This window comes from Tamandua tetradactyla, chromosome 10 (assembly GCF_023851605.1).
Source record: "Tamandua tetradactyla isolate mTamTet1 chromosome 10, mTamTet1.pri, whole genome shotgun sequence".
NCBI lineage: Eukaryota > Metazoa > Chordata > Mammalia > Pilosa > Myrmecophagidae > Tamandua > Tamandua tetradactyla.
Window position 1 is genome coordinate 727888 of NC_135336.1, and position 22270 is coordinate 750157.

Genomic DNA, 22270 nt, shown 5'->3' on the forward strand with positions numbered 1-22270 from the left:
CCATATCTATAAAATGCATGTTTCTGGGTTGATGCTTATAGTATTGAACTGTGATATTGTGACAGATAGATGAGTGTTAGTCATGTTGAGCTTGTGTTCTAATTTTGTAGCAGAACAAATGACTATTTGGCTATTCAATGTGTGTGTGTGTGGCTGTTGTTAGGGAGTGGAAACTGTGAGTCTTCATGTCTACTTATGAACATAGGTTCTGAAACGAGGCAGAGCATTGTTTCTTTCAGGAACTGAAATCTGCTTACAAGTTTGGAGCCCAAGAAGGAGGGAATGATTAGAATATGACTTGAGTTTGAAGATTACCTAAAATAACTGGCTTTTCACAGCAAAGAAGACTGTTTAATCTTAAAACATGTGTATGTGCATATATATATATATATGTATGTATGTATAAATGTATATTATATAATATCTCAAGTCCTCCCTTGGGAAAGTAAACATTAAAGGTCAATAAACATTGCCTTCAAGTACCAAAATGGAAACAAAGCAAATCAAAATCTTCTTTAGTTATCAATGGAGATATTCTGATTCTAAAGCACAGTAGATGTACAATGTGCTACATGTTTAAAGCAAGTTATGACTTATCAATACATTATGTCAGTCTCTGTTCTTAATATGCAGGTTTAGTAAATCTGTAGTGGAGCTACTAGTACTGCTTCTTCAGGTGATTATTATGGACAACCAAGATCCGAACCACTGCTCCAAGAAGTGGGCAGGTACCTTGCTAGTTGTGAGCCCATCCTCATTCTTAAAATGGATCTGGCCTGGGGCAGGTCACGGCACCTCAGCAGACAGAGTTCTTGCTTGCCAGGCCTGAGACCTGGATTGGATTCCTGGTGCCTGCCCATGCATAAAATAAAATGGATTTGGTCTGTACTAATGGCATTGGCTTAATTAAGCTCAGTTCACTTAACTAAGCTCAGGAGTTAGAGGAACCCGGCACATCTGCAGCTCAGCCTGGAGGGGAGTTCAGGAATTAAATGTAACTGGGAGGTCACATACCTGCCCCCAAAAGACCTTCTTCATTACCATGCCTCCTGTCACCTGGGAGAACATCAACCCTAGGTTTCCCAGCTGAAGTCTGGGAAGCAGACCTGCTCTGAAGTGGGTCAGGGGAAAGCACTCAGGGTTTCTCATCTCTTTTTCTATGGTGGTGCCATAAAGGGGAGGCTTTTTGTGTGGGGGTGTGCAGATCCCTAGTCAAGGGATAGCAACAGATATTTAATATGCTGTTAATATGTGTTTGAAGAAGATAGCATTGGACTCTTGCCAGCTAACAAAAGCAAAGATGCAAGAGGAAGAGAAAGTTGAAGAAAAAAAAAGCCAAACAGAAAAGACAAAAGGAAAAGAAAACACAACCTGCAGACACTGGGTGTGATTACTCTTGTGGCATGATTAGCTGCAGCCACACAAGGAGGCAAGTCTGTTCAGTCTGCTTTGAGAAGACTGGCCTAGATCTCCAAGTGCACAACTTCCATTATTTCTACATCCTCCAGAAAGCTTTATGAGTGTCATCACAAAGTATATGTGATGCGCAGCCTCTGCTTAGTGGCTGACGCTGCCCTTCCCTGAGGACTTCTACATTCCTTGAGCCAGGTCTGCACCATTTCCCACTTTAGATTTTCTGGCTGAATTAGAATGACGGTTCCTTTTCTAGGTTGAAAGTAACTTCAGGGCACCTGCTTCTCCTTGAAGACCTGTTTCATTAAAATCTTCAGGTAGGAGATTGCAGAAAATAACTAATTTAGTGAGAAACTTGACTTTCCATTTCCTATATTTAAATCCTCTCTAGAATTCTCTAAACCTAACTGCATTGCAATTTGCACACACCTGACTAGTCTGGTGAGCTACATCTGGGAACCCTGGAGAAGAAGGGGAGTGAGGGGAGGGGGGATGCTATTCCCCATTTTGTCATGGGCTCCTTAAGAGAAAGGAATTAGCCCCCCAGGTAGTAAAAGGTGGCATAGATGTCACTAATCTCAGGCAGCTCTGGATAGCTCACAGTTCAGTGGAAACAGGAAAGACCAAAACACCAGGTGGGTGCGAGAGTATGGTTGCAGATGCAAGAAATGAAGTAAAACTAAATCCCCTTTCTGTAGGATAAGGCTCTGTCTTTCAGGTATGGGCCCCTTACCACTGGTGTTAATTGAGGTGAATTTAGATAGTAAAAGGCCAGGCATTTGTGGGAAAAGTGTTCCCTTTTCAATCTATCCATTTTGACCACAAGTCTTGGTCTCCTCCACACTCTAACATTTTCCTAATATTTGTTGATCTATGAATTTAACAAAGAAGTACCAAGTTCAGGTTCAGAATCTCAGACAAGCAATAGTATCTAGATAATATTTAATAATATAAGTTTGGTTATATTGTATTTACTTTGTTTTGGTTGTAGGTGATATTTACTTACCATTCATCATAGTGACAAAACTTATTTTAAAAATAAATTCTTTTTCATTTCCAGTGCCTGCTCATGAAAAAAAATAATAATAATAAATTCTCTTAGGTTAAAATTATTCAGGGTAAATAAAAATGTTAAATAATTAACAGTATAGATATCACATAAACATCAAGAGGTTTGTGAATAACTAGTCTGATTATGAGGTTGTGTCAGAGTAGTTGCTTTCCATCCTGACTAGGCATTAGAATCACCCAGGAACTTAATATAGATGCAAGAATCTCATCCTAGACTAATTAAATTAGAATCTCTGGAGAGTAGAGCCTGGACATTGTGGTGTTTTTTGTTTGTTTGTTTGTTTGTTTTTAAAAAAGCTCCCCAGGTAATCTTAATGTACAGCCAATGTTGCAAAGCTCTGGGTTGGGGGATACTGATTTTAAAGGATGAATAGAATAACCCATCAACACACACACACACACACACACACAAGCACAAGTTAGCCACAAATCAGAAAATAAATGATACAGTGGTATCAAAGCTTTCATTTAAAAAAAAGTTTGTAATTCAAAATAAACTACCCTCCTTTGCTCTGCAGACAAAAATGCCTGGGCTTCTGACCACATTCTATTGGGATGGAATCCAGGTTCTGTCATTAGCTTAATTTGTCACCTTGGGCAAGCCACTTGACTTTTTGTGCTCCAATTTCCATTTTTATAAAATAAAGCGAGAGAGGATGTTTGACATGGATTATCCCTAAAGACCCCTCCAGATGCAAAGCTTTGTTGTTCTTCAGTTTAAGTGTAAATGGCCCAGTGATCCGCGTTTCCTGCCTGGGTTTGTATTAATGACTAATTAAAAATAAAATCATTTTAGATAGCTGGAAGATGGCGGCTTAGTAAGACGCGCGGATCTTAGTTTCTTCTCCAGGACACCTACTAGGGGAGTAGAAACAATACAGAAAGCGCCCAAAGCCACAGCAGAGATAAAAAAGACAGCGTACCCCATCCTGGAATGGCTGGCTGGCTGAGAGAAGCAGCTCGGGTGAGATCGCCGAGGCGCGCGGGCCTTACCGGGCGGGGTGGCAAGCGGCCGGAGTTACTCCCTTCCCCCTTCCCGGGCCGGCTGGGAGAATTGGAGAGGTGGTCCCCTGAAACCAAGGCGACTGGCACCCACACCACGCGCAGCCCCCGGACCAACTAAAGAATTGGATCGGAAACCCCCAGGCCGCGGAGAACGGTGACCCCGTGACTCCCGGGGAACGTGCACTCTCTCGGGCGGGCCGCTGCCGCTGGCGCCCTCCCCCACGCTTGTTGCCCAGGGCCGACTAGGAAATTCGGACGGGCTCTTTCCCTGGCTGCGGCGACCAGCAACCCTCCCTGCGTTCGGACACCCTCCCTGCGTTCGGACCCTGGGCCGGCTCAAGCCGCTTCGGCTAGCGAACCCCCAGGACGGCGAGAGTTTTCCAAAGTTTAAGGTCCCACAGCACCTTTTACTGGTGGGACCCGCAGACAAACGTGTGCCACGAGCGCCACCTACTGGGCAGGATAAGAAAAACAGAACCCAGAGATTTCACAGAAAAATATTACAACCTTGCTGGGTCCAACACCAAGAGAAATCTGAATAAATGCCCAGACGCCAGCAGCAGAAGATAACTGTCCACGCTCAAAAGATTGAGAATATGGCTCAGTCAAAGGAACAAACCAATAGCTCAAATGAGACACAAGAGCTGAGACAACTAATGCTGAATATATGAACAGAAATGGAAAACCTCTTCAAAAATGAAATCGATAAATTGAGGGAGGACATGAAGAGGACATGGGCTGAACATAAAGAAGAAATAGAAAAACTGAAAAAACAAATCGCAGAACTTATGGAAGTGAAGGATAAAGTAGCAAACATAGAAAAAATAATGGATAGCTACAATGATAGATTTAAAGAGACAGAAGATAGAATTAGTGATTTGGAGGATGGAACATCTGAATTCCAAAAAGAAACAGAAACTATAGGGAAAAGAATGGAAAAATTTGAACAGGGTATCAGGGAACTCAAGGACAATATGAACCGCACAAATATACGTGTTGTGGGTGTCCCAGAAGGAGAAGAGAAGGGAAAAGGAGGAGAAAAACTAATGGAAGAAATTATCACTGAAAATTTCCCAACTCTTATGAAAGACCTAAAATTACAGATCCAAGAAGTGCAGTGCACCCCAAAGAGATTAGACCCAAATAGGCGTTCTCCAAGACACTTACTAGTTAGAATGTCAGAGGTCAAAGAGAAAGAGAAGATCTTGAAAGCAGCAAGAGAAAACAATCCATTACATACAAGGGAAACCCAATAAGACTTTGTGTAGATTTCTCAGCAGAAACCATGGAAGCTAGAAGACAGTGGGATGATATATTTAAAATACTAAAAGAGAAAAACTGCCAACCAAGACTCCTATATCCAGCAAAATTATCCTTCAAAAATGAGGGAGAAATTAAAACATTCTCAGACAAAAACTCACTGAAAGAATTTGTGACCAAGAGACCAGCTCTGCAAGAAATACTAAAGGGAGCACTAGAGTCAGATACAAAAAGACAGAAGAGAGATATGGAAAAGAGTGTAGAAAGAAGGAAAATCAGATATGATATATATAATACAAAAGGCAAAATGTTAGAGGAAAATATTATCCAAACAGTAATAACACTAAATGTCAATGGACTGAATTCCCCAATCAAAAGACATAGATTGGCAGAATGGATTAAAAAACAGGATCCTTCGATATGCTGTCTACAGGAAACACATCTTAGACCCAAAGATAAACATAGGTTGAAAGTGAAAGGTTGGGAAAAGATATTTCATGCAAATAACAACCAGAAAAGAGCAGGAGTGGCTATACTAATATCCAAAAAACTAGACTTCAAATGTAAAACAGTTAAAAGAGACAAAGAAGGACACTATATACTAATAAAAGGAACAATTAAACAAGAAGACATAACAATCATAAATATTTACACACCGAATCAGAATGCCCCAAAATACGTGAGGAATATACTGCAAACACTGAAAAGGGAAATAGACTCATATACCATAATAGTTGGAGACTTCAACTCACCACTCTCATCAAGGGACAGAACATCTAGACAGAGGATCAACAAAGAAATAGAGAATCTGAATATTACTATAAATGAACTAGACTTAATAGACATTTATAGGACATTACATCCCACAACAGCAGGATACACCTTTTTCTCAAGTGCTCATGGATCATTCTCAAAGATAGACCATATGCTGGGTCACAAAGCAAGTCTCAACAAATTTAAAAAGATTGAAATCTTACACAACACTTTCTCGGACCATAAAGGAATGATGTTGGAAATCAATAATAGGCAGAGTGCCAGAAAATTCACAAATACGTGGAGGCTCAACAACACACTCCTAAACAACGAGTGGGTCAAAGAAGAAATTGCAAGAGAAATTAGCAAATACCTCGAGGCGAATGAAAATGAAAACACAACATATCAAAACTTATGGGACGCAGCAAGGGCAGTGCTAAGAGGGAAATTTATTGCTCTAAATGCCTATATCAGAAAAGAAGAAAAGGCAAAAATTCAGGAATTAACTATCCATTTGGAAGAACTGGAGAAAGACAGCAAGCTAACCCCAAAGCAAGCAAAAGGAAAGAAATAACAAAGATTAGAGCACAAATAAATGAAATTGAAAACATGAAAACAATAGAGAAAATCAATAAGGCCAGAAATTGGTTCTATGAGAAAATCAATAAGATTGATGGGCCCTTAGAAAGATTGACAAAAAGAAGAAGAGAGAGGATGCAAATAAATAAGATCAGAAATGGAAGAGGAGACATAACTACTGACCTCACAGAAATAAAGGAGGTAATAACAGGATACTATGAACAACTTTACGCTAATAAATACAACAATTTAGAGGAAATGGACGGGTTCCTGGAAAGACATGAACAACCAACTTTGACTCAAGAAGACATAGATGACCTCAACAAACCAATCACAAGTAAAGAAATTGAATTAGTCATTCAAAAGCTTCCTAAAAAGAAAAGTCCAGGACCAGATGGCTTCACATGTGAATTCTACCAAACGTTCCAGAAAGAATTAGTACCAATTCTCTTCAAACTCTTCAAAAAAATCGAAGTGGAGGGAAAACTACCTAATTCATTCTATGAAGCCAACATCACCCTCATACCAAAACCAGGCAAAGATATTACAAAAAAAGAAAACTACAGACCAATCTCTCTAATGAACACAGATGCAAAAATCCTCAATAAAATTCTAGCAAATCGTATCCAACAACACATTAAAAGAATTATACATCATGACCAAGTAGGATTCATCCCAGGTATGCAAGGATGGTTCAACATAAGAAAATCAATTAATGTAATACACCATATCAACAAATCAAAGCAGAAAAATCATATGATCATCTCAATTGATGCAGAGAAGGCATTCGACAAGATTCAACATCCTTTCCTGTTGAAAACACTTCAAAAGATAGGAATACAAGGGAACTTCCTTAAAATGATAGAGGGAATATATGAAAAACCCACAGCTAATATCATCCTCAATGGGGAAAAATTGAAAACTTTCCCCCTAAGATCAGGAACAAGACAAGGATGTCCACTATCACCACTATTATTCAACATTGTGTTGGAGGTTCAGCCAGAGCAATTAGACAAGAAAAAGAAATACAAGGCATCAAAATTGGAAAGGAAGAAGTAAAACTATCACTGTTTGCAGACGATATGATACTATACGTCGAAAACCCGGAAAAATCCACAACAAAACTACTAGAGCTAATAAATGAGTACAGCAAAGTAGCAGGTTACAAGATCAACATTCAAAAATCTGTAGCATTTCTATACACTAGTAATGAACAAGCTGAGGGGGAAATCAAGAAACGAATCCCATTTACAATTGCAACTAAAAGAATAAAATACCTAGGAATAAATTTAACTAAAGAGACAAAAAATCTATATAAAGAAAACTACAAAAAACTGTTAAAAGAAATCACAGAAGACCTAAATAGATGGAAGGGCAAACCGTGTTCATGGATTGGAAGACTAAATATAGTTAAGATGTCAATCCTACCTAAATTGATTTACAGATTCAATGCAATACCAATCAAAATCCCAACAACTTATTTTTCAGAAATAGAAAAACCAATAAGCAAATTTATCTGGAAGGGCAGGGTGCCCCGAATTGCTAAAAACATCTTGAGGAAAAAAACGAAGCTGGAGGTCTCGCGCTGCCTGACTTTAAGGCATATTATGAAGCCACAGTGGTCAAAACAGCATGGTATTGGCATAAAGATAGATATATCGACCAATGGAATCGAATAGAGTGCTCAGATATAGACCCTCTCATCTATGGACATTTGATCTTTGATAAGGCAGTCAAGCCAACTCACCTGGGACAGAGCAGTCTCTTCAATAAATGGTGCCTAGAGAACTGGATATCCATATGCAAAAGAATGAAAGAAGACCCATCTCTCACACCCTATACAAAAGTTAACCCAAAATGGATCAAAGATCTAAACATTAGGTCTAAGACCATAAAACAGTTAGAGGAAAATGTTGGGAGATATCTTATGGATCTTACAACTGGAGGCGGTTTTATGGACCTTAAACCTAAAGCAAGAGCACTGAAGAAGGAAATAAATAAATGGGAACTCCTCAAAATTAAACACTTTTGTGCATCAAAGAACTTCATCAAGAAAGTAGAAAGACAGCCTCACAATGGGAGACAATATTTGGAAATGATATATCAGATAAAGGTCTAGTATCCAGAATTTATAAAGAGATTGTTCATCTCAACAACAAAAAGACAGCCAACCCAATTACAAAATGGGAAAAAGACTTGAACAGACACCTATCAGAAGAGGAAATACGGATGGCCAAGAGGCACATGAAGAGATGCTCAATGTCCCTGGCCATTAGAGAAATGCAAATCAAAACCACAATGAGATATCATCTCACACCACCAGAATGGCCAGTATCAACAAAACAGAAAATGACAAGTGCTGGAGAGGATGCGGAGAAAGAGGCACACTTATCCACTGTTGGTGGGAATGTCAAAGGGTGCAACCACTGTGGAAGGCAGTTTGGCGGTTCCTCAAAAAGCTGAATATAGAATTGCCATACGACCCAGCAATACCATTGCTAGGTATCTACTCAAAGGACTTAAGGGCAAAGACACAAACGGACATTTGCACACCAATGTTTATAGCAGCATTATTTACAATTGCAAAAGATGGAAACAGCCAAAATCTCCATCAACAGAAGAGTGGCTAAACAAACTGTGGTATATACATACGATGGAATATTATGCAGCTTTAAGACAAGATAAACTTATGAACCATGTAATAACATGGATGGACCTAGAGAATATTATGCTGAGTGAATCCAGCCAAAAACTAAAGGACAAATACTGTATGGTCCCACTGATGTGAACGGACATTCGAGAATAAACTTGAAATATGTCATTGGTAACAGAGTTCAGCAGGAGTTAGAAACAGGGTAAGACAATGGGTAATTGAAGCTGAAGGGATACAGACTGTGCAACAGGACTAGATACAAAAACTCAAAAATGGACAGCACATAATACCTAATTGTAAAGTAATCATGTTAAACACTGAATGAAACTGCATCTGAGCTATAGGTTTTTGTTTTGTTTTGTTTTGTTTTGATTTTACTATTATTACTTTTATTTTTTTTCTCTATATTAACATTCTATATCTTTTTCGGTTATGTTGCTAGTTCTTCTAAACCAATGCAAATGTACTAAGAAATGATGATCATGCATCTATGTGATGATGTTAAGAATTAATGATTGCATGTGTAGAATGGTATGATCTCTAAATGTTGGGTTAATTTCTTTTTTTCCGTTAATTAAAAAAAAAAAAGAGAAGGGATAATTGGAGATGAAGGGATACAGACTGTACAACGGGACTGGATATAAAAACTCAGAAATGGACAGCACAATACTACCCAATTGTAATGCAATTATGTTAAAACACTGAATGAAGCTGCATGTGAGGTATAGGTTTTTTGTTTTTGTTTTTTTTGGTTTTTTTCTTTCTATTATTGTTTTAATTCTTATTCTGTTGTCTTTTTATTTCTTTTTCTAAATCGATGCAAATGTACTAAGAAATGATGAATATGCAACTATGTGATGTTATAAGAATTACTGATTGTACATGTAGATTGGAATGATTTCTAATTGTTTTGTTAATTCTTTTTTTAATTAATAAAAAAAAATATGACTAAAAAAAAAAATAAAATAAAATCATAATTGTAGCATATGAGATTTTGCTTCCCTTTTTTATTGTATATGGATTTTGAAGATTATTTTTTCTTTCCCTAAACTCAGCCAGCAAGCAACCTTTTAAAAGCCTTACTCAGAGCAAGGAAACCAGCTTGATTATGCACAGAGAAGACAGGGTTGACCTAGTAATGAGGGCAGTGTAAAATTGCATTGATTTTCTTTTTTTGACCTCCCTTTCCATTTAACCATTTGTCAATACTGGTGTAAGAAAGCTGTAGAATGTAATTTTTCAGCAACTGCAAAAAGACAACTTGTCCAAGAGAAGGAAGTTGGAATACAAGTTAACATGAAATCTGAGATTTAAGTAGTGCAGACTTTTTCTCAAGTTTTATCCTGAATTTAAATCTGTCAGCTCAAACGAGTATCTATATTAGGGTTATCCTGGGGGGTTGACTGTCCATTTCCTTCCTTTTGCCTCTGGGGACAGTTTATATTCCCTTCTCCCAGTTCCTGTCTGACCCCTAAGACTTTTAAGACATAGCCCAGGGGCCACTTCCCTAAAACATCCTACAATAATTCCAACAAAATATTCGTTAGTGTCCCCATAATACCACATACCTGCCGATACCCTAGTAGTGATAACACTGTGTGACAATTATTTGTTTTCATGTCTCATTCTTGACACTGTGAGGTCTTCAGAGGTATTTATCTCCATCTCCCCAGGAGCTGGCCCAGTGTTGGACACACAGAGGAGGCATGGAAAATGGCAAAGGACACCATAGTCAGTGCTTGCAGAATGCATGCCCCACAATAACAAATGTTCCCCAAATTCTGGACTCAAAAATGTTTTATTTCTACCATGGGAAAAATATGCCTATTTTATAGTCCACTTATAATTTATTCTCAAGTCCATGCTCAACTCCTGAAGGTGGCCTTTGCATTCCCTTATCCAGGATTTTAAAGCAACAGTCCAAAGGTGGAATACTATGGGCCAAAACTGATCCATTTGTTGTACATGACTGAAATATTGAGTTAAGAAGGATTTTGCAAGTGCGTTTGGTCTAACCAAGAGTTTTTGGGTCACTAGCTGAATTCACCCTGGGTATTGGTAAGAAGATTGTTGGTAGACAGAATTTGTCCTTTCAGATATGATCAAATATTGTATTATATATAGGACTTAGATAACTAAGATATATGAATAAGAGCTTAGGCAAGAATATTAGTAGTAGAAAACTTAGAGGTAAAATATTTTAGTATCTTTAATTACCATTTATGTCTACTATTAGTTATATAAATCAATTGTTTTGATATTTGAACCAATTTTTTCCAAATCCATTTTCACCATGGGGTATGTGCATTTGCATGTGTGTCTGTCCAGCTGGGGGTGTTGGCAGACAAGGCAAAGTGCTTATGTCCTAGAGAGATGATGGGCTCACAGTATGGCATGATCTCTTAGAAAGCTAATATGATATTTTGATGTAAACACAGGTGTCAGCTGTAGTCCCTTTTCCACTCAAGGGTCAGTACATATCAGATTAAGATAATACTCTGTGGTATGTTAATTATCTCTTTACCTACCTACCTATCATTCCCATTGGAATAAGAGCAGTTCAAGGGCCGAAACTCTAAATCTTTTTCATCTTTGATTCTCCAGTATTTACAGGTCATATAAATGTATGTGTGTGTAAAATCACTCACATATATTATGATTTCCTGAATCAATGAAAACAGAGCTGAAATTTTATTTTCTTCCCTCAAACATACCAAATTATCTCTTTAACATATTTAATCCTTAACAGGACTTTAATGATGAATGTGTTTCAGAGTTTTGGAGATTTTCTTTCCAATCTGACCCAGCACTTCTATTTCATGTAATTTTTCTCAGTTGTGATATTGACCTAATTTAGACTCTAATACTATGCTGAGTAGAAATTTAGACTCTAATACTATGCTGAGTAGAAAGTTTGGTTTGGCTGCAACTAAGAATGGAAAATGCAGAAAGTGCAGAAAGCATTGCAAATATTAAAGTCAAAAATAAATGTGTCACTGAAAAATAGAATTTAAAGAAATTTCCCACCCCAATACACACATTTCAGATTGATGATAGCTAAATTGATAGATCAATAGATTAAAAAGGGCAGACTTTCCTGCCACACAGTTGAAATTAGCCCCACCTTCACCTCAGTAGATATACACCAGAACAGTTACTAAAACTGTGTAACTCAAATAATATTCACATAATGACTGAACATGTGAGCAGGTCCAGATCATGAAAGGGGATATGAAAAGTCATCCCTTCCATTCACTGGCTTCCAAAAGTATGCACTGTCCTGAATTCTAATGCTATACAATAACTTTGCCTGTTTATGTCTTTCATATAAATGAAATTATATAGTATTCTTTTTTCCTTTGTTCCTTAGGCCTTTCACTCAACATTATATTTGTGAGATGTCTTCACATTGTTACGTAAATATCGTGGACATTATGATGTATCACTCAAAATGCCCTTTGGGAGAACAGAACCCTCGCTGATGGGAATGTGGTCAGCAGATAGCCCTCAACTGTTAGCTTCTTTCTGAACATGACTTAGGTGGGAGAGCTATTTTCACCTAAGGTTTTGGCTACTCTCCAAAGTGTGCTACATCCAATGGCTGATCCACATAGGAGTACAGAAACCTGGCCCTCTTCTCTCAGTTCCAAGAGCCTCTGAAGTGCCATCCCTTTTTCAAATCTCTTTGTAGTGTTGATGGAAAACCCTGCTGGGACTGGCACACAGTTTGGTTTCCCTTCTGCTTAATCCTACTTTTTCCCCATGCAGTGTTGATCTAAAAAGCACTTCTAATACCAATCTGTAACTATGTAGTTGTTTGTTTTTACTGCTGTATAGTGTTCTAAGGCATAAACACAATATGACATATCTGTCCATTTTTTTGTTTATGGGCAAATGGGTAGTTTCCAGCTTTTGGTGATTACGAATGGTGCTACTATAAATATTCTGGTATATGTGTTTTTGTGAATTTATTTATGAGTTTTCTTTGAATGAGTACTTGGGAGTGGGATTATTTAGGACTAGGATTGCTGAGTTTTTCAGTTGGTATATTTTCAGCTCTCCAGTACTTTTACAGTTACTACAGACTCTATGTTCTAAAATAACAAATGTTTCCCTACTCAAACGATTGAAAATGACAATTTTTAAATTGCTTACAGGTGTGTCAGGTTGAAACAAATATAGATATGATGGAGGATGAGTAACTGGATATGGTTGTAGATGTACAAAAGAGCACAGAAAATATTGGAGGTGGAAGAGAGAGGTTATGCCTTTTACCTTGGAGATGAAAGTGAGTGCAAGCTAGGGAGGGTGGGAATCCTGTATTTTGTGCATGATTGTTCTGTAACCCACAACTTCTCTAATAAAATAAATAAGTAAAAATAAAATACACAATGAGGATTCTAGATATTGGGATGAAATTCTACAGGTATCCTGAAAGAATCTGTAGCTTATAAACTATTAGGGAAAAACAAAACAAAACAAAAAAACATATAGGAGAAGATGCTGAGTGCACAATAACTCCTGAGGTCTCAGGATACCTTAACTGATCATGATACACAAGACACTTGGAGGAGGTGTAGGGAGAACCAGCATTGCATTATTTATTTTTTTTTAAGTTTTCAAAGCACTCCTCAACAAGTCGTTATTTTTTATTTATAATGAATATCTTAAAATAGTGGATTGGTGGGAATACATCCCTGTTATACACCTCAGTAAAGGAGAACAACCCATTTGCTAGGGCAATTAAAGAAATGAAATCAAATATTATTCCCACAAAAATGAAATCTGCAGGGTCGAGTTCTGAGTTATGGTCCTAGTTTTTAAAAGTATGTTTATATAGTTGAGAAAACCTAAATTTTGTATTTAAAATTAAACTACATCATACTTTGTTTTACCATGGACTTTCTTCAGAAATGTAGGAAAAATGGAAATTGCTTATATAACAAAAGTATCAAGTATCTGACAAATTTTTCCAAAATTCAATGAAGAAAGACTAATTTACACAATTACTTATAATAAAAGTGCCCCCCATTTAGATTAATTTGTTCTATCAAAAATATGTCTTATTTCTTATGGAGAGTTTAAGTTGTTTGATAGAGTAATTGTCATGTTCACTTTGGTTATATTTTTTGGTAATTACCTTTATATTCTCTTTGGATAATCATTGCTTCAAAAATCTTTTCAAACTGAAATTAGTTTTAAAAACTAATTCTTGATGAAAAGAAAATAGACATTTTATTCTCTAAGGTGATAATACAACCCAAATGGACAAAAGGTTATGAAAGAATTTACTGACAATTCCAGGGTTGCAAATAAGAGGTAGGATGTGTTTTTGAGATCAAATGATTCTAGTTTCTTCCTTGTGCTGGTTTGAAACTGTTATGTACCACAGAAAAGCCATGTTCTTCTAATCAAATCTCTTGGGGGCAGACCTATTGTTGGGTGGGATATTTGATTAGGTGGTTTCCATGGAGATGTAACCTCACTCATTAAATCAGGTCTTAATCTGGTTAAAGGAGTCCTTTAAAAGGGAGATAGTTTGGAGAAAACAGAGATGCTTGGAGACAGGAAACGACCTGAGAGATGTAAAGAGATGAAAGCTAGAATTTGCCCCAGAGAAGTTAAAAGAAGACTTACAGATGCTTAGAGAGTGAAATTCCCTGGATAGGCTCAGAGAAGACCCATAAGACACAGACAGAAAGCCAATGGAATCGGAAACTGAAGATAATGAACTGGGAATAAGGACCAGCAGACACCAGCCATGTGACTTCCCAGCTAACAGAGGTGTTCCAGATGCTGGAGACCTTTCTTTGGGGTCCAGGTATCACCTCGTTGATGCCTTAATTTGGATATTTTCATGACCTTAGAACTTTTTACGTTTGTAATCTAATAAATCCCTTTTGTAAATGCCAGTCCATTTCTGGTGTGTTGCATTCTGGCTGCTTTAACAAACTGAAACATTCCTTTCTGAGTTCCCACTGCAAGGTAACAGCACTCAATAGCTAGGACCCCTGAGCTAGGCAGCTAGTGCCTGGAGGACTTGAACAGGCTGGATAAGAGACCACATTTCACTTACTCTTCTCTTTTAAAAAGTCTTGATTTATTTTAATGGACAACAAAAAAGTTTTTAAAATCTTTGCACCTATATAGTATGTACCTTTGTGGAATAAAACAGTGTAAAAACCTGTGAGTGTTTATAAATGTATATTATTGGATCTCCCAATGGAGTGTGAGTTCTTAGTTTTGTCCTACTCAAAATTTGAATCCCTGAGCTATGGAAAGTGAGCAACAGCTTAAAAGTGTTCATTGAATGAATAAGTAAATAGACATGAACAAATGAATGAATGAGTAAGTTAGTTAAATTTTAAAAATAGAAAAGTATCATGAAGTTGACTTGCATAAGGGAAACTGGCCAGATTTGAAATGTAAGCAACCCTATATTGTAGAATTAAAAAAAAAGCACCTGATATTTCTGTGTTTAATATACTTTATATGAAAGGTCACAGAAGGTAATAAAATTTGCTGAATTTAGAATTTGTTCTATATAATATTGTAGGCCCTCTAAATATATTTTCTCAATTAATTTGAGTACTGATTTTTCAAAGAAGGTATTATTATTATTACCCTTTTTATAGAAGATACAACAAAGGTTTTAAGCAATTTGAAGATGAAAAAGAAAAGAAACAAGGAGTTCTCAGATAGTCCCCAATCTATTTTTTTCTCTTTTTCCAAATTTCTTGATGTAGGAAAAACAGTAGGAATGATAGGAGCAGTTATGGTGATCATTGGAATTTAAAAATGGGAACAACAACAGAAATGCCATAGAAAACCTCTAATAGAAAATCATGAAGGTGAAATCCCCTTCCCCATGAAAGGCAGATAAAAGAGAGGAAATGAGTGGATGGTGAGTGAGCATCATATGATACTTTCCCAATTCTGTTGATTTCTGTTTGTTCTTGAAATTTCAACAGAATGCTAAATGGCATTCTCATTTGTTCATGACTCCTCCAATAAAGTATTTGGATTTTTTAAATATCTACTGTGGAAAAGCTTATGTCTTAGTCATAATAGTATCATGCTGGGTTTTGGAGGACAAGTGTTCATACTCTAACATTTAATACCATTACACCCCTAAGCATTTGCTTGACTTTTATGAAATTCTGTTTCTTCTTCCAAGCAGATGGAAGAATCTTACCTGCCTAAAAAACAGTAATGATTCAATGTCAAAATAATGGAAAATGCAGTCAATTTTTAAAACACTCTATGACAATGTGAGAAATTAAGCTTGTTGAAAACCATGGATAACCAAACACTCTTAATGCCTGATATGTAAAAGGAACATTGTTCACTCCCCAGTTATTTTGCTGAAGAACCTATGAAAAGTTTTAGCTGCATAGCTATGAGATTAGGAAATAGGTAAGAATGCATTTTTAGCAATTTATGAAACTAATCTGGACCATGGATATAATGGATTAGGAAGGAAGCTCCAGATATTGAGATACCTTGTAGAGGAAAAAATGTTTAGAGAACAATACTACCTAGTATATTAGCATCATAAACTAAGACATTGCTTTATCTAGGAGAGGAAAACCTGCAAACCCATTGTTTTTTCAAGTATTTGATAATACTGATAAAAACTGAAATAAACTATAATGAACTCCGTTCTGAAATTTTTAAATCTTTTACCATGTTATGGGATCACTCTAAAGAATTCAAACTGGACACAATTACACTTGAATAGTATTATGGAAATATCATGAAACAAACAAATAAAACACTGTGGAAGTTCTCTTTCATCATACTTAAAAATATGTAGGGGTGGTCATAAATCATGGCTTCATTTATCTGAATAGCCTGATATAATTTATTCATCTATTAATTTGGAGAAAAAAACAGGAAGTAAATAAACCATCATCAACTTTTGTACTCTTATCTTCTAGGCAGTATTACTAACAAAAAGTCTAACCTGGAGTATTCAGTTATTATATTTACTTAGTCTCTCTTTTTTACTTCCTAGACTCCTTCTTTTGCCCTGGGGAATTACTTTCTTTTGTGATTTGCATGTTTTAATGGAAACAAATAAATAAACAACACTGCACACATCAAAGGAGTGAGGTATGTGTAGCCCCTTCTAGATTTCTGGACAATGATAGCAGATGTGGAACTTTGGAGCGCTCAGGTTTTTTGTTCATTTGTTTGATTTTAAATGTTATCATTATTATTTCACTATTATAAATATTTTGGTGGTGGTGGTAGGGAAGCTGTCTTTTTCTTTTGTTAAAGATGTCTGAAGGAACACATCCAATTTCTTCATTTGGCATTTGAAGGACCCACAGCCCAGAGAAGATTTAAACACACCTTATAATGGATAGAAGCAGAGTAGAGTGGTATTTTATATTCTTTTCCTTCAGTGGAGATTATACATAGATCCATCACAATTCTCAGTGATGATTACTAGTGGTCAAGTGACATACTATTATGGGAAGGATCTCTTAATATATCTGGGTGAAGCAGGGAATGTCATAACTTATTAGCAACAGGTCATATTTGTAAGGGAGGGCAGTAAGAGGTATATTTGCACTATCCTTCCATCCTGAATGATAGATAATTTTACACCTCTATCCAGGGACAATTGCACATGCCTAAAGATTTCTAACTATTTGGTTAAATTATCACTTAAATGTTACATTTGCTCTTTCTGATATGTACAGGCTGATAAGGCATTTGTTAAATATCAAGTTATATTGAGATAAGATAAAATTCAGAGTTTTGCACAGAAATAAAGCTCACTACAAGATTTAGTAATTATTTGCTCTATGGATTACAGATACAGTAACATAAAAGAACTCTCAACCTTTCAGAGATTGGATTTCATTTGTTACTAGGATGTAGAACAAAATATAATATTTTTCTAACAATTATTCTTATTAAATAATTGGGCATCCCATCACTAGAAGAGTTCAGGCAGGGAGACATTTATTTATAACATAGACACAGTACAGAAATATAAAGCATTGTCTGGGGAATTGGATTCAATATCTCTAATGCAACTTTCAGCTATGAGGTTCTGTGATTAAATATATTAATTTGGAAAAGAGGATGTGATTTGTTTGTTATTGAGTTTCTAGGCAGTGATTTTTCTCTGGATCAGTCATCTTATAAGACTTTTATAAAATTTAATACTTGATTTCCTACAATTTTCTGTTTTCATAAACTTCCCATACCAAGGCTATATTTGATCTGTCCTTTTTATTAGTAATCTTGAGGGCCTATTACCATGATAAGTGGTTTGTGCAGGGAATGCAATGACAAATAACAACAGATATTGTCCTTCCTTTCATTGAGCTTGTAGTATTTGTAGATTTTGAAAGATAGTCATGCCCCAAGGAAAGGCCAAATAGACATACAATGAATGCTATTGTGCCCTGCCTAGAGCACCTTTACCTGTTGGTGCAACTGTCCCTCTGTGCCAATAACTACACATTGCAGAAAACTGTGCCCCTGGACTGGACAAACCAGAGCAAATGAGCCCAGGAATTCACAACAGAACATCTCAGTCATCCTTCAGCTAACAGTTAAATGTAACTCAGAGCCGGTAGCAAAGGGTTGCCCCTTTTCCAGAAGAAAGGATATCACTGTGGTGGAATGTCTAGTTCAGAGCTTCAGAACAACCTGAAGCTCCTCTCTAGCTGAATCTGTAGTTTTACTTAGTTTTTTTAAAATCCCTTCCCTATCCTGTCTCCCTCACTTTCATTGCCTCCAAAACATTACTTGAACAAGAATCGATACCCACTTCAAGCTCTATTTCTCAGGACCCCAACTTAAAACAATATAATTGCAACTTAAGTGCAAGTGTTCCTATGAAAGCATATGCAAAGTAGGATTTGGCCTTTTAAAAGTTCAAGAAAGACTTTCTTTAGGAATTGAAAATGTAACTGAAATCTATAGATGCTTGGAATCATGCAGGTAATGGAGGTGAGAAGAGTCTGGCAGCCAGAAAACCTGTACCATAACCCTGAGGAAAGATGGATTATAGTACTGTTGAGGAAAAGAGAGAAGGGCGATGTGGTTGAATCACAGGGATTGACCAAAGCTATGGCAAAAGGCAAATGATGATGAATGAGCACATGTTTTGGGCAAAGAGGTTGGTTTTTAATTTAATGTAATGAAAGGAATTGAACTTTTGAAGGAGGATAACATTATTACATGAAATTAGAGATATCTAAACAAGATAGGCTGAAATTTATTAAATGTTTATGTATCTGTGCCAGTTTGAAAGTATTATGTACCCCAGAAAAGGCTGTTTTAATCCTTATCCAATCTTGTGGGTGCAGCCATATTTTTAAATTCTACTTCAATACTGTAGGGCAGAAACTTTTTATTAGATTATCTCCACACAGAGTTGGCATACTCGTTTGTGGGTATAATACTTTGATTAGATGCATCTTGATTAGTTTATTGGAATCCTTTAAAAGAGGAAATATTTTGGAGAAACCTCAAAAGTGGAAGAGCTTACAGAAACTTCAGAACCCAGAGCTGATACAGATACCAGCACTTGGAGAACAGAGATATGGATGTTAGGAGATGCTTGGAGCCCAGAAGATATCACTATCAGATGTTAAGCAAACTAGAACCTGGAGAGCCAAGGGAAGCCAAGAGATGAAAGTGAGGAACCCCCACAGGAACAGAGGCTGGAAGTGATGGACCCCAGGAGCAAGGCACCAGAGTTGCCAGCCACATGACTACCCAGCTGACAGAGGTGCTCCTGACCCATCAAACTTCCTTGAATTAAGGTATCTTTCTTTGGATGCCTTAGTTTGGACATTTTTATAGGCTTAGAACAGTAAACTTATAATGTATTAAATTCCCCTCTTTAAAATCTGTTCCAGATCTGGCATATTGCATTCTGACAGCTGGCAAATTAATACAATATTCCTATATGGCAACTTTTTTATTCACCCCCTTAGACTACTCTTTCACCAGGAATTCAGATGATCTGCCATCCAATGGGCTATATCTCTCTCTTCAGGCCTATTTATCCACCCAGGATTTAGGCCTGAGGTATCTTTCTCTGCCTATTTTATCCTGGAGCTATGTTGTATTTTTTTTTTCTCTCAGTAATTCCACACATGGTGCCTACTATCCTTTTTCTATTTTCCCTTTCCAACAAAGAGTTTAAATGTGCATATTCTATAAATCACTGCGCATTCCACCCTTTGGTTCCAGGAATCAGATATTCCAAGGAGATAAAGCTGCTGATAAAATTTTGAATACATATCTGGAAGTGAGATGGGGTGGGAAGGAGACTAATGTAAGGAAAAAGTTTCATTAAGGTATGGGATTTTCACCAGCTCTTTTACCATCTTCAGACCCAAATGGAATCTTGATTATTGTTCTAGTTTGCTAGCTGCTGGAATGCAATATACCAGAAACAGAATGGCTTTTAAAAAGGGGAATTTAATAAGTTGCTAGTTTACAGTTGTAAAGCTGAGAAAATGTCCCAATCACAAATCTATAGGAATGTCCAATCTAAGGCATCCAGGGAAAGATACCTTGGTTCAAGAAAGTGAATGAAGTTCAAGGTTTCTCTTGCCAAGTGAGAAGGCACATGGTGAACATAGCCAGGGCTTTTCTCTCAGCTGGAAGGGCTCATGGCAAACATGGCATCATCTGCTAGCTTCTTCTTCTGACTTCCTGTTTCATGAAGATCTCCAGGAGGCATTTTCCTTCTTCATCTCCAAATGTTGCTGGCTGGTGGACTCTGCTTCTCATGGCTATGTCATTCTGCTCTGCTCTCTCTGAATCTCCTCATTCTCTGAAATGTTTCCTCTTTTATAGGACTCCAGAAATTAATCAAGACCCATCCAAATGGGTGGAGACATGTCATCACCTAAGCCAGCTTCACAATGACTCTTGATTAAATCACAACTCCAGGGAGATGATCTGATTATAGTTTCAAACATACAGTATTGAATAGGGATTATTCTGCCTTTATGAAATGTGATTTAGATTAAAGCATGGCTTTTCTAAGGGACATACATCCTTTCAAACCAGCACAATGACTATATACAGAAGGCACTGACTTTGTGTGTGTGTGTGAACAATAACATATATACAAAAAAGCAATATATCTCAAAGCACACTGCAACAATTAATTGTAGAACAGACTTCAGAATTTGGTAAAGGTTACAATTCCACAATTTTAGGTTTTACTTTTAGCTACTCCACGACACTGGAGACTAAAAGAAATATCAATATAATGATTCAGCCATCATACTCATTTGTTAAATCCTATCATCTCTGTTATAACTCCACCTTCTTTGAACTTTCTCCCAAATTTTAGAGGTATTTGGGCTATACCCATTCAAATTTGTTCATGATGGAAAGATCTACTGACAATATGGGATGTGGGATAGAACTAGTTGATGTTCTGGAGAGGCTGACCTCTCTGCATTTCAGGATTTATCTGGCCTAGGAACCCATCTGAAGGTGGTAGGTTTCTGGAAAGTATTAATGCTTTCCAGAACCTTTGTAGAAAATTAGATAAAGTTGTAGATGTTCTTTAGAGTTGGCAGGAATGGTTTTGTTTAGGGTTTGGTAAACCATGATACATAGCAATGTCTAGCTGAGGCTTGCACAAAAGTAACCTCCAAAGTAGCCTCTCAACTCTATTTGAACCCTCTCAACCACTAATACCTTATTTGTTACAATCCTTTTCCCACTTTTGGTCAGTAAGTTACTGTCAATTCCATGGTGCCAGGGCCATACTTATCCCTAGGGGTCTATAGGTCATACTGGATCTTCATTTGGAGAAGGATGACTCTTCTTATTTGAAGAAGAGACATATCCCAAGTTTCCAGGGAGATTTTCACCTCTGGAGGGTAATGATTTCACTTGCAGAGCTGGGCTTAGAAAGGGAGAGGCCATATCTGAGCAACAAAGGGAATCCTCTGGAAGTAACTCTTAAGTTTAACTATAGGGAGGCTTAGCTTCTCTGCTATATAAATCAGCTTCACCAGAGCAAGACTCAAGTTCAAAGGCTTGGGAGTCCCTAATATTTGTTAGGGACTGTTGACTTGGGAGTCCCTAATATTTCTTACAATATCAGGGGTTTCCTTTGTGGTAAAGTTTAATAGTTCCATATTTTTTCTCCCATCCCATAAGGGACTTTGCCAATACTTTTTAATTATCTGCTCAACATACTCTGGGATGTGTCCAGGCATTACATTAAGTCCTACAATATTACAAGCCCTCATTCCCATTCTGGGCTCCATGTGTTTGAGTTGCTTAATTGATCTATCCAGACAGATTGAGTTAGATTATGTGCTACAGAAAATTTAGGTTCTAGACAAAATAAACTCTCTTCCTTTGGTCTCATTAATAGGTGAAGTTCTAAAATACAGGCAATGTCTTCCTTTCTCCTGTATTCTTATTTACCTTAGTCCTTACCTGATTGACTTTGTTCTTATCTCTAATTGAAGCCTGATTTCTTTTTCAATTTCTTTAAGTTGTTGTAACAGTGACATCTTTTTAAAA